Source organism: Chiloscyllium plagiosum, unplaced genomic scaffold, assembly GCF_037043375.1.
Source record: "Chiloscyllium plagiosum isolate Xiang-an unplaced genomic scaffold, Cpla_swu_hap1 HiC_scaffold_10, whole genome shotgun sequence".
NCBI classification, from domain to species: domain Eukaryota; kingdom Metazoa; phylum Chordata; class Chondrichthyes; order Orectolobiformes; family Hemiscylliidae; genus Chiloscyllium; species Chiloscyllium plagiosum.
The window spans coordinates 84,430,249-84,443,964 of NW_028270148.1; the positions used below are offsets into that span (position 1 = coordinate 84,430,249).

Here is a 13,716-nt window from a genome sequence, read left to right on the forward strand (position 1 = left end):
GGATGGCCAAAATATCTGTATTTATATAATTCAAGAAGGGCTGCCATATTTTATGGAATAATGTAGTCTTTTGGTGCACGATATTTGTTAGGAAGTCAAGTGGAATACATTCCATAATTAATCTGTGCCAGTTTGAAAGTCCAGGGGGGCCCTCAGCCACCCAGTTTACCAAAATATTTTTCCTTGCACAGAAAGAGAGAATAGAAAATAATTTCTTCCCGTGCATATCCAGGGAGGGTAAGTTCGAAAAGCCCAATAGGAAAGTTACAGGGTCCACTCTAATTTCCGTTCCTAAGATTTCTGTCAGGGCACTTGCTACTTTAGTCCAATATCTACTGATCTTGTGACAGGTCCATAGGCAATGTACAAGAGTGCCCACCTCTATTTTACATTTGGGACACATTGGAGATGCTCCTGCCTTAAATTTTGCCAATCAATCCGGTGCTATATGGGCCCTATGAAGTATCTTCAGCTGAATAGCCTGAGTTCTGTTGCAGATGGTGATTCTTCTGGCGTTTTCCCAAATGTCATTCCACGTTTCTAAAGAGATTTCTAGTCCCAAATCCTGATCCCATGTTTTAAGCAGATTGTCCATATCTCCCGATACTTCATCATGTAGTAAATGATAAATAGTACTGACGGAAGATACCCCCATTGGCCATAGCATTCTACATTCTCTATCTGATTTATAAAGACTATCTAATAACGCCCTCTTCTGTATGTAATCTCGAATTTGGAAGTATCGAAAGAGGTCTCCATTAGGTAATCCGAATTTCTGACACAGCTGTTCAAAAGACATCAGGACCCCTTCTTTAAATAGATCCCCTAAACAGGAGATACCCCTGGATCTCGAGTTTGAAAATGGTATCTGTAAACCCCGGTTGAAATCCCCATGCTCCCACTATCGGAGCATAGGGGGATGTTTTATGTGAGTTGCCCTCATTTTGTGGCATTATATTCCAAGCTTTAATTGTGTTTAGTATTATAGGGTTTTTACAGTGATCCGTAATGATTTTTCTCTTGTCTGAAAATAAAAGGTTAATAAGTGGGTATTTTACTTGAGAAGCCTCGATGTCCAACCAGATTGATTGCGGGCCAGACAAGACCTAATCAGCTATGTAACTGAATAGGGAACTTAACTGATATTTCCTGAAATCTGGGAAATCCAATCCTCCCCTTGCCTGTGGTAGCTGTAGCTTCTTCAGCTTAATGAGGGGCTGTCTATGATTCCAGATAAAGGAACCCAGCCAGCCATATAATTTACGTGGTGCCAGCCTCGGCAGCATCAGCGGAAGCATTCTCATAGAGTATAGGAGACAGGACAGGACATTCATTTTAATTAGTGCTATTCTGCCTAACCAGGAAATTGGAAGGTCTCCCCATCGCTGGAGGTCCTTCCTTATCCTTTCCAGTAAATGCACAAAGTTAGCCTTGTATAACTGACCAAATACTGGGGTAATAAAAATGCTTAAATATAAAAAACCCTCCAGGGATCACCAAAAGGGAAAGTGGGATCCGTCCAATAAATGGGATATACTTGTGAGGCCACCCATTGGCATGGCCTCCGATTTTGAGAGATTAATTTTGTAACCTGAAAATACACTAAATGTATTAATAACTTGGATTAAGTGAGGCACGGACATCAAAGGATTACTGAGAAATAGAAGATCATCTGCATATGGGTTAATTTTATGTTTACCTATACCAATCCTCGGGGCTGTTATATTAGGGTCAGCCGGTATAGCTTCTGCTATATTATTAGCGTAAATAGCAATGGCGAGAGAGGACATCCCTGATGGCAGCCCCTATCCGCACTGAAGCTATCCGAGCCTAATCCATTGGTAATCACAACTGCTTTGCGATCACTATACAGTGTTGAGACCCATTTGATAAACACCTTTCCAACGCCAACCCTTTCCAATGTGTAAAACAAATATGACCATTCAACCCTGTTGAATGCCTTTTCCGCGTCTAATGAGACTATAACTCCTGGTATCTTTCCCTGATGGCAGGCTTGGATCACATTCAAAACCCTTCTAACATTATTGGATGATCTACGGCCCTTAATAAACCCCGTCTGATCCTCCTTTATGATATGTGGCAATACCCTTTCTAGCCTCAATGCTAACGTTTTAGAGAGGATTTTAAAATCTACACTTAGCAAGGATATTGGTCTGTATGACGCGCAATCTTCTGGGTCCTTTCCTTTTTTAAGGATAAGAGAGATATTTGCCTCTTTCAGTGAAGGCAGGAGACAGCCCTGACTGTATGATTAGTTATACATGTCCATAAGTGGACCAGCCAATATTCCTGTAAATTCTTTATAGACTTCAGCTTGAAAGCCATCTGGGCCAGGTGCCTTACCGCTCTGAAGTTGCCTGATTGCGTCAAGTACTTCTTGGATGGTTAGGGGACATTCAAGACCGATACCTGTTCTGGAGTTAGGTCCGGAAAGGTCAAGTTTTAAAAAAATGATTGCATCCTCCTAGTCCTGTCTTCACAATCCTGCGATTTATATAAATCAGAATAAAATTTTCTAAAGATTGCGTTAATCCTTTTATGATCATGAGTCAAAATACCCGTACTTTCCTTGATAGACGTGATAGTTTGAGGGGCCTTCTTTTTCTTTGCAAGAAATGCTTAGTATCTACCAAATTCATATAACCTTTGTTTTGCAAATAATATTTCCCTCTTAGCCGTTTGGGTAAGAATGGTGGTTAGAGCTGTCCTAAGGGCCTTAATCCTTTGCAATTTGATAATAGAAGGTCTGTCAGCATATGCTGTTTCAGCCGCTTTTAAGCGAGCTTCAAGCAGATGCTGTTGTTCTCCCTTTAATTTTTTCTGGGTCGCTGAGTATGAGATGATCAAACCTCGCGCGTAAGCTTTGATGGTCTCCCACATCATTGATGGGTTGCTAGCCGTACCTAAATTAATTTATAGAAAAGTTTTAAATTCTTGAGAGAAGTACTTTACAAATTTACTACCTTTCATTCAGGAAGGTGTCCATATGCCAATGCTGGGGGGGAATATCTCATTGTTCCTCGCCTTGATTTCCATATATACAGCAGCATGATCGGAAATTGCTATACTGCCTATTTTACAGATTGATATGGAATTTAAAAAAAATCAAGGGGGCAAAAAACATATCGATTCTGGTATGGGATTTATGTGGATTGGAGTAAAAAGAAAAATCTCTGCCCTGTGGATGGAGGCATCTCCATATATCTACTAGTCCTAATTCTTTGTTCAAATCCACCAATTGTCTAGATCTGGGCGATACTCCCGCAGTACTCTTGGGAATCCTGTCTATTTCCGGATCCATAATACAACTAAAGTCTCCCGTATAATTGTATGACGAGCACGAGAGCCATCAATTTTGAGAAGGCTTCCATTATAAATTTAAAAGGATGTGCCGGGGGACAATACAAATTTAAAATCCCATATTTCTTTCCATTTATAAGGGCTTTAATCAGAATATATCGTCCAGATTCGTCTTTTATCTGATTTAGGATTTTGAAAGGAAAATTCTTCCGAATAAGAACAACAACTCCCCTGCTTTTTGAGCTAAAAGAAGAAATAAAAGCCTGATCAAATCCACCCTGTCGTAATTTCAAGTGTTCTTTATCCAATAAGTGTGTTTCCTGTAGGAGAGCTATATCAACCCTTTTTTTCTTGAGGTTTGATAACATTTTCTTCCTTTTGACTGGTGAGCTACTCCCCTTGACATTCCAGGTGCACCACTTAACCGACTGATCAACCATGATCGTCCGGGCAAATCCGAGACCCCTTGGGAGGGGAAACCCTATCCAGAACATCCCGAGCATAGAGCATATAAAATTCACAAAAATAAAAGCTCTCTAATACACTCACAACAGTATAGTAAAAAACTATTTCTAAATTTCAAAAAATGTATTTAAATGGAGATTTTATCCCTTGTTCCCAGGGGGTGTCACTTCCTTTCCAAAAGTCCATCGTATCCTCTCCCAACCAGTGCCCCACCCTTGACCCAGGCGCTCCTCAATAGGATGAAGAAAATTCAAATATACTACAGAGCTAGAGTTAACAGTGAGCACCCTACCCCCACCCCCCACCCACACCAACACCTGGATATATTTGGTAATGTTAATACCATGTATAAACATATATAACTATAAAATTACAACCTCAACAAGTAATAATTAAATATAATAATACAAAATAACAAGGGAAAACCACCCCGCTCCTAGAGCCGGAGGTAAAATAGAATAAGGTAACCACCTCCCCCCACCAACATTAACTAGACCCCCGGCCTATATATAGAATAAAAAAACAGGGGGAGGGAGAAAATCGTTAAGTAGAGAACAAATAAATAAATCCCTCTCCCCACCCCCCAAGATAATATTAAACAGTAAGGTAAAAAAACAGGATTAATATATAAAAAAAAGGGAGGCGGGGTGTAAACCAGAGTGGGGGGAAAGCAAATCAACATCAATTATCTCTTACAATTTATCTAAGAGAGTCCAAAAATTCCTTGACCTTTTCCGGCGATCCGAAGTTATACACGGACCCTTCATGTTTAAAGCGTAGCGTTGCTGGGTAGTGCAAGGAGTACTGAATATTTAAGTCCCTTAAACACTTCTTCGCCTCATCAAACGCCTTCCTCTTTCGGACCAGAGCTGGGGAAAAGTCCTGGAATAACACGATCTTGGATCCTTTTACGATCATGGCCTGGGGATCTTTTCCAAGATTTCCGGAGGCTTCTAAGAGTATCTGCCTCTCCTTGTAACTCTGCAGCCGGAACAGGACCGGGCGGGATCACGTATTGCAACCTGGTAGGCCCATTCCACCTTTACCTGGCCTGATCCAGCCTCCAGATTTAAAAGCTGTGGAAGCCACTGTTCAAGGAACACTAAGCTGGCCTTCCTCTTTCCGTTCGGGAAGGCCCAGCAAACGAATGTTTTTGACGACCTCAATTCTCGAGGTCGTCTGTGTGATTCTCTAAGGTCCAGACTCGCTGTTGGAGAGTCCGGACCCAATCCACGGCCGATTGTGCTGTAGTTTCGGAGGTCACAGCCTTTAGCTCCGCCTCTCCGACTCGCCGCTCAATTTCCTTGATGTCTCGGCCGTGCTTTTGCAGTGCGGCCAAGAGTGAGTCCCATCGGCTTCGGAATTCTTCAATAAAAGTGTCGATCTTCACTTCGACTTTGGAGATTATTTCCACGAGGCTCGTCACCGTAAGTAAGCTCCCGGGGCGGCTGCGGACGCCTCTGCTGCAGCTGGAGAGGGTGGGGGAGGGGTTCATGCCTGCTGAGAGCTGCGGGCTACCTTCCCTTTAGTCATTTTTACTGGAGATTAAATTGTTTAAATTCAGTACTAAACAATTAATTACATTAAGTAAAAACTATTTTAAATGATTTGGTGAGTGTGGTGGGGGTGGGTGACCCACTTTGCCCAAGTCTTGGGAGGAACACTGTAGACTCAGACTTGCTGGGTCACCGCCATCTTGGATCCCCACATGGTGATTTTAAGTCAGTGCAGTACTTGAGTTGTGGCAATTCTTGTGACAGTACTTGTGACAATTCCAAAGTCATATGCTATTAAAATCAACCAGACCAGACCAAACCAGAGCCCCTCAGAATATTTTAAGAAGGTGGCCAAGAACCTAACTTTTTCCTATTTTTATGGTAGATGTGAAGAGCGAGTTTCCAGAAGCAATGTGACTGATCAAACTATTCAACATTAAGCAAAACACAATTTATTTAAGAGCTACACATTATAGTTAATACTGTAGTTAAAATAAAAATAAAAGAAAGAGGAATTTAAAATAACTTTACAATTGGAAGACTTAACTGAATAATAAATACAGTACCTATACTAATTAACAATTCTGGTTAATCCAAGGTGTAAAAAATTGTGGCTGTCTTGGGTAAAATTTGTAAATAGTCTTAGATGGGGCACTGGAAGTGTACTAGCTCATAATTTATTGCCACTGACCTTGGTTCAGTTTTCCTATCATGGCCTGAACGCTGCACAACTTTCCATCTGGGAAAATTGGCGATAGGGTAGAATGAATGGCTACCCAACTGCAAACTGACTGGATCAGTTATGAGGCCTTTAAAGCCAAATACCACATGTTTAACCCTTTAAATTTTTGCAGTGATAACCCTTATATAAGACTGTGGTTATATTGTATTGAATATTAGACATGACACTACTTGAGCAATGATATCCAAGCAAAACAGAATGACCATTATGCTTGAGGAGAAAATCAATGTTCACATAACTACTCCCTGAGACCCCATCTTGTCAACCAATATGCATAATACCTTCATAATGTCTGTTGTTATGGTCTCAGTTGATGGTAATTTTAGACAAGTCAGATTCCAGAACAAAACCTGGCTTGGGCGATTTTTTTTAAATCGGTTAATCTGATGGTTAATCAATGAAACATATTCACATTTGGCTGCAGATGTTCAATAGTAGCAGATTAAAAGTTTATTACATAAAAACAGTATAGATCAAATATATTGATACAGAAGACAGTTTAGAATATTTCAACACAAGTGGCTAAACAAATCTCAGCACTAAAATGAAAACAAATTAACATGAATGTTGGAAATCTGACTTAAAATATAAAATGTTTTGGATAAGGTTCATATTGGACTTGCTAAGTTGCTTCAGCATTTTTAATTTTTAAACTAAGTTTCAACCTCTTTCTCAAACTATCTGTTGTAGAAATTCAAGTTCAGAGAAATTATACTCCTAGCTCAATTCTTTAAATTTATACTTAACTGACTTCTTTCAAGTTCTATCAATATATCACATCTTATAATCTTTAATTCTGCTTCTCTACATGTTATTTGACCACGTCACAGTGTGGCTCAAATAAGGCACCTTTGCTTTGGCAAATTCACTTCTAGCCAAATGTATGACTAAATTAACTCCTTGTAATTGATCAAATAGTTAATTCAAGTTGTGTAAATATTCTTCCTAGGTTTAGCTGAAAATAACCAAGTCATCAAGTGTGTACAATACAGTTAAACAGTCCTTTATTACTTTCTTGGTTACTCATTGGCAGGTTACTGGTACAATCTTCATTCCAAATGGCATGACTTTACATTGTTAAAGTCTTTCAGGTGTTTTAAAGTCTGATGTTTCTTGGCTCGACCAATCAATAGAACTCGATGCTAACCTTTTAGCAAGTCAGATTTGGTGATGAATTGTGCATGTTCAATGCTGTCTTTTAGTCATGGAATAAGATAACAGTCTGCTTTTGATACTGCATTGACTTTGTGATAATCAGTCCAAAATCTTTGTTATCCATCTAGTTTCAGCATCTTCATTACAGGGGAGTTCCAGCTACCAAGGGTGGAATCTTCACAGCCCCTGAATAATATAGGCATTGGTGAGAAAAGTTGGGAGAATAAAGTGTGATGTCCAGCAAATAACTTCCCAATGAGAGCAATAAATCCCATTGTCAGCTGTGAGATGATATTCTTGCCAATGAGTGATGAGAGGCCTATTTGGATGCATAAGCAAGTATTCACATGCACTTATATCCTCATTATTGCACTATCTTGTCTCGTTGATACGCAGTTTCCTATTCTTGTACTCATCACATAGAAACTAGACAATGCCAAATCTTCATAGGTAAGTCAGAGTAGTAACCTGGCAACTCAAACTTGCTGCATGCTTCTTCAGACCTCCATCAGTCATAAATATCCCAGAGCATGATTCATGGACTGCAACCCAATGCATCCCAAGGAAAGCAGAATCTAAAGCTTCCCATTGGTAAAGCTAGGTACCAATTACTCTCTGTCCCACAATGTCCAGGGCAAATGAAATGAATCCTACAGAGCAATAATTGACCAGATGCATAGCTGATATTTAAAGATTAAGCCAATACAAGGAATCCTGAGATGTCACAGCAGCGGCTAGTACATTTGCCTACATTGAGTAGAGAATATGATGAGTGGAGTGCCATAGGGGATTGGTGTATAGATGATGAGGTAGGTTTGGGAAGATAGCATGACAAAAGTTTCCAGAGATTAATGAGAGAAACCCTAAATGAAACTAAGCTAATTTATAGTAGGCTCCAATCCCATAAATGTTTGCTCATATTATTGTTCATCATGAGCGTAATTTCTTCCCTCACTTTAGGTAACTCATCTGGATTAAGTCCATAAAGGGTTTTAAGTAACATATTCCCTCATTAACGTCATGTATATCTAAAGATATTTTTCCTGGCCTATTCAGACAAATTCATTTGAATCTCAATAGCATTTATAAAATTATATAAACTTACCTCGGGTGTTCAGTGTTCTCCATTTTGCCAGCAGCAGTAGCAGTGGGGGGAGTGACAGCGAGGACAAGGAGCCTGCCGACAAGGTAAATTAAAAATTATATAAACTTACCTCGGGTGTTCAGCAGTGTCCATTTTGCCAGTAACAGTAGCAGTAGGAGGAGCAACAGTGAGGACTTGCTGGAAGGTACATTTAAAATTATATAAACCTATCTCGTGAATAGGCAGAGTGCACACTGAGCAGGAGCGGACACGGGACTGCTGAGTAAGTAAAGTAACATATTTGAGTCATTGCATTACCTGAAACACTACTTAGGTAGTGTCTCCCACCCATCCTCCTCCTTCAACCAAAACAAAAGGTTCTGTCCGCCGGATTGGTAAGGTAACTAGTTATTTTTTATTCTTTAGTTTTCTTCAGTCTCTTTGGGAACTTAGACCACTGAGGATGGTGGTTAGGGCAGTTGAAAGTTCCTCCTTAGGAATGTGGTGGGGTAAGGGTCACCACTAGTGTCCCTGCTGACTGCATCTGTGGGAAGTGCACCCAACTCCAGCTCCTCGAAAACCACATTAGGGAACTGCAGCTGAAGCTGGAGCTGGATGAACTTCGGATCATTCGGGAGGTGGAGGGGTTATTGAATGGAGTTACAGGAAGGTAGTCACACCTTAGGTACAAGAAAAAGGCAGATGGGTTACTGTCAGGGGATGGAACAGGAACCGGTAGGTAGTGCAGGGAACCCCTGTGGCTGTTCCCCTCAATCCTGGATCCTGTTGGGGGGCGATTTACCTGCGGTAAGCCATGGGCTACAGGTCTCTGGTAGAAAGTCTGTCCCTGTTGTTCAGAAAGGAAGTGGGAAGATGAGCAGAACATTACTCATTGGGGACTCCATAGTTAGGGGGACAGATAGGAAATTCTCTGGGAATGAGAGAGACTTGCGGTTGATGTATTGCCTCCAAGGTGCCAGGGGTCTTGAAGTCTCGGATCATGTTTTCGGAATCCATGAGGTGAAGGGGGAGCAGCCCCAAGTTGTGGTCCACATAGATACTAATGACATAGGAAAAGGGATGGATTCGTACATGGAACTGTGATGTTGTTGCCATTACGGAGTCTTGGATATCACAGGGGCAGAAATGATTCTTGGATGTTCCAGGGTTTAGATGGTTCAAAAGGATTAGGTTGGGAGGTAAAAGAGGTGGGGGAATGGCATTGCTAATCAGAGATAGTATCACAGCTGCAGAAAGGGAGATTGTCGAGGAGGATTTGTCTACAGAGGCAGTATGGGTGGAAGTCAGAAACAGGTAAGGAGCAGTCATTTTATTGGACATTTTTGACAGATCCTCCAATAGCAACAGAGACATGGAGAAGCAGATTAGGAGTCAAATTTTGGAAAGGTGCAGAATTAACAGGGTTGTTATCATGGTTGACTTTAATTACCCTAATATTGATTGGAACCTCCTTAGTTCAAATAGTTTGGATGGGTCAATTTTTGTCAGCTGTGTCCAGGAAGCGTTCCTGACTCACTATGTAGATAGGCTGATTAGAGGGGAGGCCATATTGGATTTAGTGCTTGGCAACGAACCATACCAGGTGTCCAATCTCTCGGTGGGAGAGCATTTTGGTGATAATGATCAAACACACTGACCTTCTATGTACTCATGGAGAAGGATAGGAGCAGATGGTATGAGAAAGTATTTAATTGGGGGAGGCAGAATTACAATGCTATTAGGCAGGAACTAGGGTGCCTAATTTGGGAACAGATGTTCTCAAGGAAATGCACGACAGAAATGTGGAGGTTTTTTATGGAGCTCTTCCTGATAGTGCTGGACAGGTTTGTCCTACTGAGGCAAGGGAGGGATGGGAGATTGAAAGAACCATGGGTGACAAGGGATTTGGAAAATCTCTCTAGTCAAGAGGAAGAAGGATGCTTATTAAGGTTGAGGAGGCAAGGATCTGACAGGGCTCTAGAGGGTTACAAGGTACCCAGGAAGGAATTGAAGAATGGACTTACGGGATTTAGAAGGGGGCATGACAAAGCTTTAGCGGGTAGGACTAAGGAAAACCCTAAGGCATTGTACACTTATGTGAGGAATAAAAGCTGGCCAAAGTGAGGGTAAGGCCGATCAGTGATAGTGGAGAGAGCTCGTGCCTGGAGTCAGAGGAGGTAGGAGAGGTCCTTAATGAATATTTTGTTTCAGTATTTACTATTGAGAGGCTCTTGTCGTTTGTGAGGACAGTGTGAAACAGACTGATATGTAACAGATTGATGTTAATAAAGAGGATGTGCTGACAATGTTGAAAAACATAAGGAAAGATAAGTGCCCTGGGCCAGCCGGTATATACCCAGGTTACTACAGGAAGCAAGAGAAGAGATTGCTGCACCTTTGGTGATGATCTTTGTGTCCTCACTGTCCACTGGAGTAGTTCCAGATGATTGAAGGGTGACAAATACTATTCCCTTTTTCAAGAAGGGGAAGAGGGATAATCCTGGGAGCTACAGACCATCAATGTTACATCTGTGGTGTGCAAATTGTTGGAGAGGATTTTGAGAGACAGGATTTATGATTATTTTGAAAACCATAGTTTGATTTGAGATAGCCAGTATGGTTTTGTGAGGGACAGGTCATGCCTCACAAACCTTATTGAATTCTTTGAGGATGTGACAAAACACGTTGATGAAGGTAGAGCAGTCGATGTGGCATACATGGATTTTAGCAAGGCATTTGATAAGGTTCCCCATTGTAGGATCATTCAGAAAGTAAGGAGGCATGGGATACAGGGAAATGTGTTTGTCTGGATACAGAATTGGCTGGCCCATAGAAGACTGAGGGTGGTTGTAGATGGAAGATAGATTGAGCTTGATGACGAGTGGTGTTCCACAGGGATCGGTTCTGGGACCTCTCGTCTTTGTGATTTTTATAAATGACTTGGATGAGGAAGTGGAAGGGTGGGTTAGTAAGTTTACCAATGACACATAGGTTGGTAAAGTGGTGGATAGTGGAGGGCTATTGTAGATTGCAATGGTACATTGACAGGATGAAGAACTGGGCTGAGAAGTGGGAGATGAGTTCAACCTGGAAAAGTGCGAAGTGATTCATTTTGGAAGATTGAATTTGAATGCAGAATGCAGGGTTAAAGGCAGGATTTTTGGCAGTATGGAGGAACAGAGGAATCTTGGGGTCTATGTCCATAGATCCCTTAAAATTGCCATCCAAGTTGATAGAGTTATTAAGAAGGTGTATAATGTGTTCATGATTTGGAGATATAGTGTGTTGGCTTTCATTAGCAGGGGGCTTGAGTTTAAGAGTCATGAGGTCATGCTGCAGCTCTATAGAACCCTGGTTCGACCACACTTGGAATATTGTGTTCAGTTCTGGTTGCCTCATTATAGTAAGTATGTGGAAGCTTTAGAGAGGGTGTAGAGGAGATTTGCTAGTATGCTGCCTGGACTGGAGGGCATGTCTTATGATGTAAGCTTGAGGGAGCTCGGGCTTTTCTCATTGGAACGAAGAAGAATGAGAGATGACTTGATAGAGGTGTACAAATTGTTAAGAGGCATAGTTAAAGTGAATAGCCAGAAACTTTTTCCCAGGGTGGAAATGGCTATCACGAGGGGGCATAATTTTAAGGTGATTGGAGGAAGGTTTAGGGGAGATGTCAAAGGTAGCGTCTTTACACAGTGCGTGGAACACACTGCCAACGATGGTAGTAGAGTCAGATACATTAGGGACATTTAAGAGACTCATGGATAGGCACATGGAAGATGTGTATGTAGGTTAGTTTGATCTTAGAATATGATAAAAGTTCGGCACAACATCAAGGGCCGAAGGGCCTGTACTGAGCTGTACTGTTCTATATTTGATCAATAGGAGAATCAAAGGTTATGGAGAAAAGGCAAGAAAGTGGACATGAAGTGTATTGGATCAGCAACGATCCTATTGAACAGGGTTCAAGGGACTGAATAGCCTACTCCTGTTCCTATTCCTTAGGATCTTATAACTAAGTCGTGGGCCCGGGAGAGTGGTGTAAATTAAGGAGTTGAAAACTAAATAAAAATGCTAAGTGGAAACATGTGTAGGCTTAAACCTGTTGGGGTTTACAGGGAATGCAAAGAAGAAGGGAACAGCAGGTTTGGTAGTCACCTAGATTAACAGGCTGAGTCTATGACTCCCTCTGTGAAAGCTACCTATGTTGCCTTCCATCATCATCCAAATCCTAAATATGCAGTGGAAATGAAAAGTGGCTGCCATCACATCCAAAGTGGGTGAAGTAAGTGTTTTTTTTCTCTCTCTGTCTAAAGGAGTCAACTCCACTTGTGAGCAATCTGAGGCCCTTCAAGGCGAAATTGCATTAATCAAGCGCTCACATAGTACAGGTTAAAGACATCTGTAATCACAGAATTCTGCATGTGAACAGGCATGATCTATTATGTTGAAAACAAGTCCTGGCCACAAGCAGTCTTAACCATATCATTGCTCATTAAAAAATGATCACCGTCATCTCTGTCATGCAGAAGTAGTCAAAGGCAACTTATAAAGTTTCATCTCGGTGCCACATTTCATGAAGACAGTCCAGTTTCTCATAGGCTGCACAAGAGCACAGAGGTGCTATCTTCCTATACTGAACTGTATCTACTTTCTTTTTCGCAATACTGTCTTTCTCGAGTGATGGGTGGGGGAGATAACATAGATAAACCTATCAGACTTACAATATCCTATGTATTTCTGCTGCATAGGATGGAATAAGGTTTATTATGTCAAAAGCCTATGTAGAGGCATCATACAGTCCTCCAAGTCCCACTATATTGAGAGAATAGTCATTAACATGTATTGCAGCTGCTGGCTGATCACATAAATAAGGAATTTTATAGTTTCTGATTTCCTTGTCATTACTGATATTAAATGGTGTTATAATTGCTTGTGGCTGTTGGATAGCAAAGGTGCAAAGAAATGGAGGAGGATCAAATGCACCAGCAAGCCCAGGACCAGTAGCAACCACCAATGTTGCCAAATAGCCTGCACAAAAAAAAATCACAGTTGAAGGGTCCCTAAGGAGGCTGAGGCAGTACAGAAGGCCAAGAGTCTTTTGTCCTCAATGCTATTTCCTCTAGATGAGCGAGGCTTATTGCTGTCAGCAAATTACAATGTCCTGGGGCACCATCACAGAACTATGTCATCTGCTGGAGCAGGACTTACAATCTGAAAGGATAGGTGGTCTTACTATCCCAGTGAGTGTCAAGATGACAGCTGTACAACTCATCTGTGATCATGGGTGGCATGGGCTGTACAACTCATCTGTGATCATGGGTGGCACAGTGGGATAGCACTGCTGCCTCACAGCGCCAGAGACCCGGGTTCAATTCCCGCCTCAGGCAACTGTCTCTGTGGAGTTTGCATGTTCTCCCCGTGTTTGCGTGGGTTTCTTCCGGGTGCTCCAATTT

At 41.5% G+C, this 13,716-nt stretch overlaps 1 protein-coding gene across 1 annotated transcript in view; it reads left to right on the forward strand.

Moving 5' to 3' along the window:
• Positions 1-13,716, forward strand: part of LOC122552959 (uncharacterized) — a 207,083-nt gene that overhangs the window by 124,868 nt on the left and 68,499 nt on the right. The gene's annotated exons all lie outside the window — the stretch shown is intronic.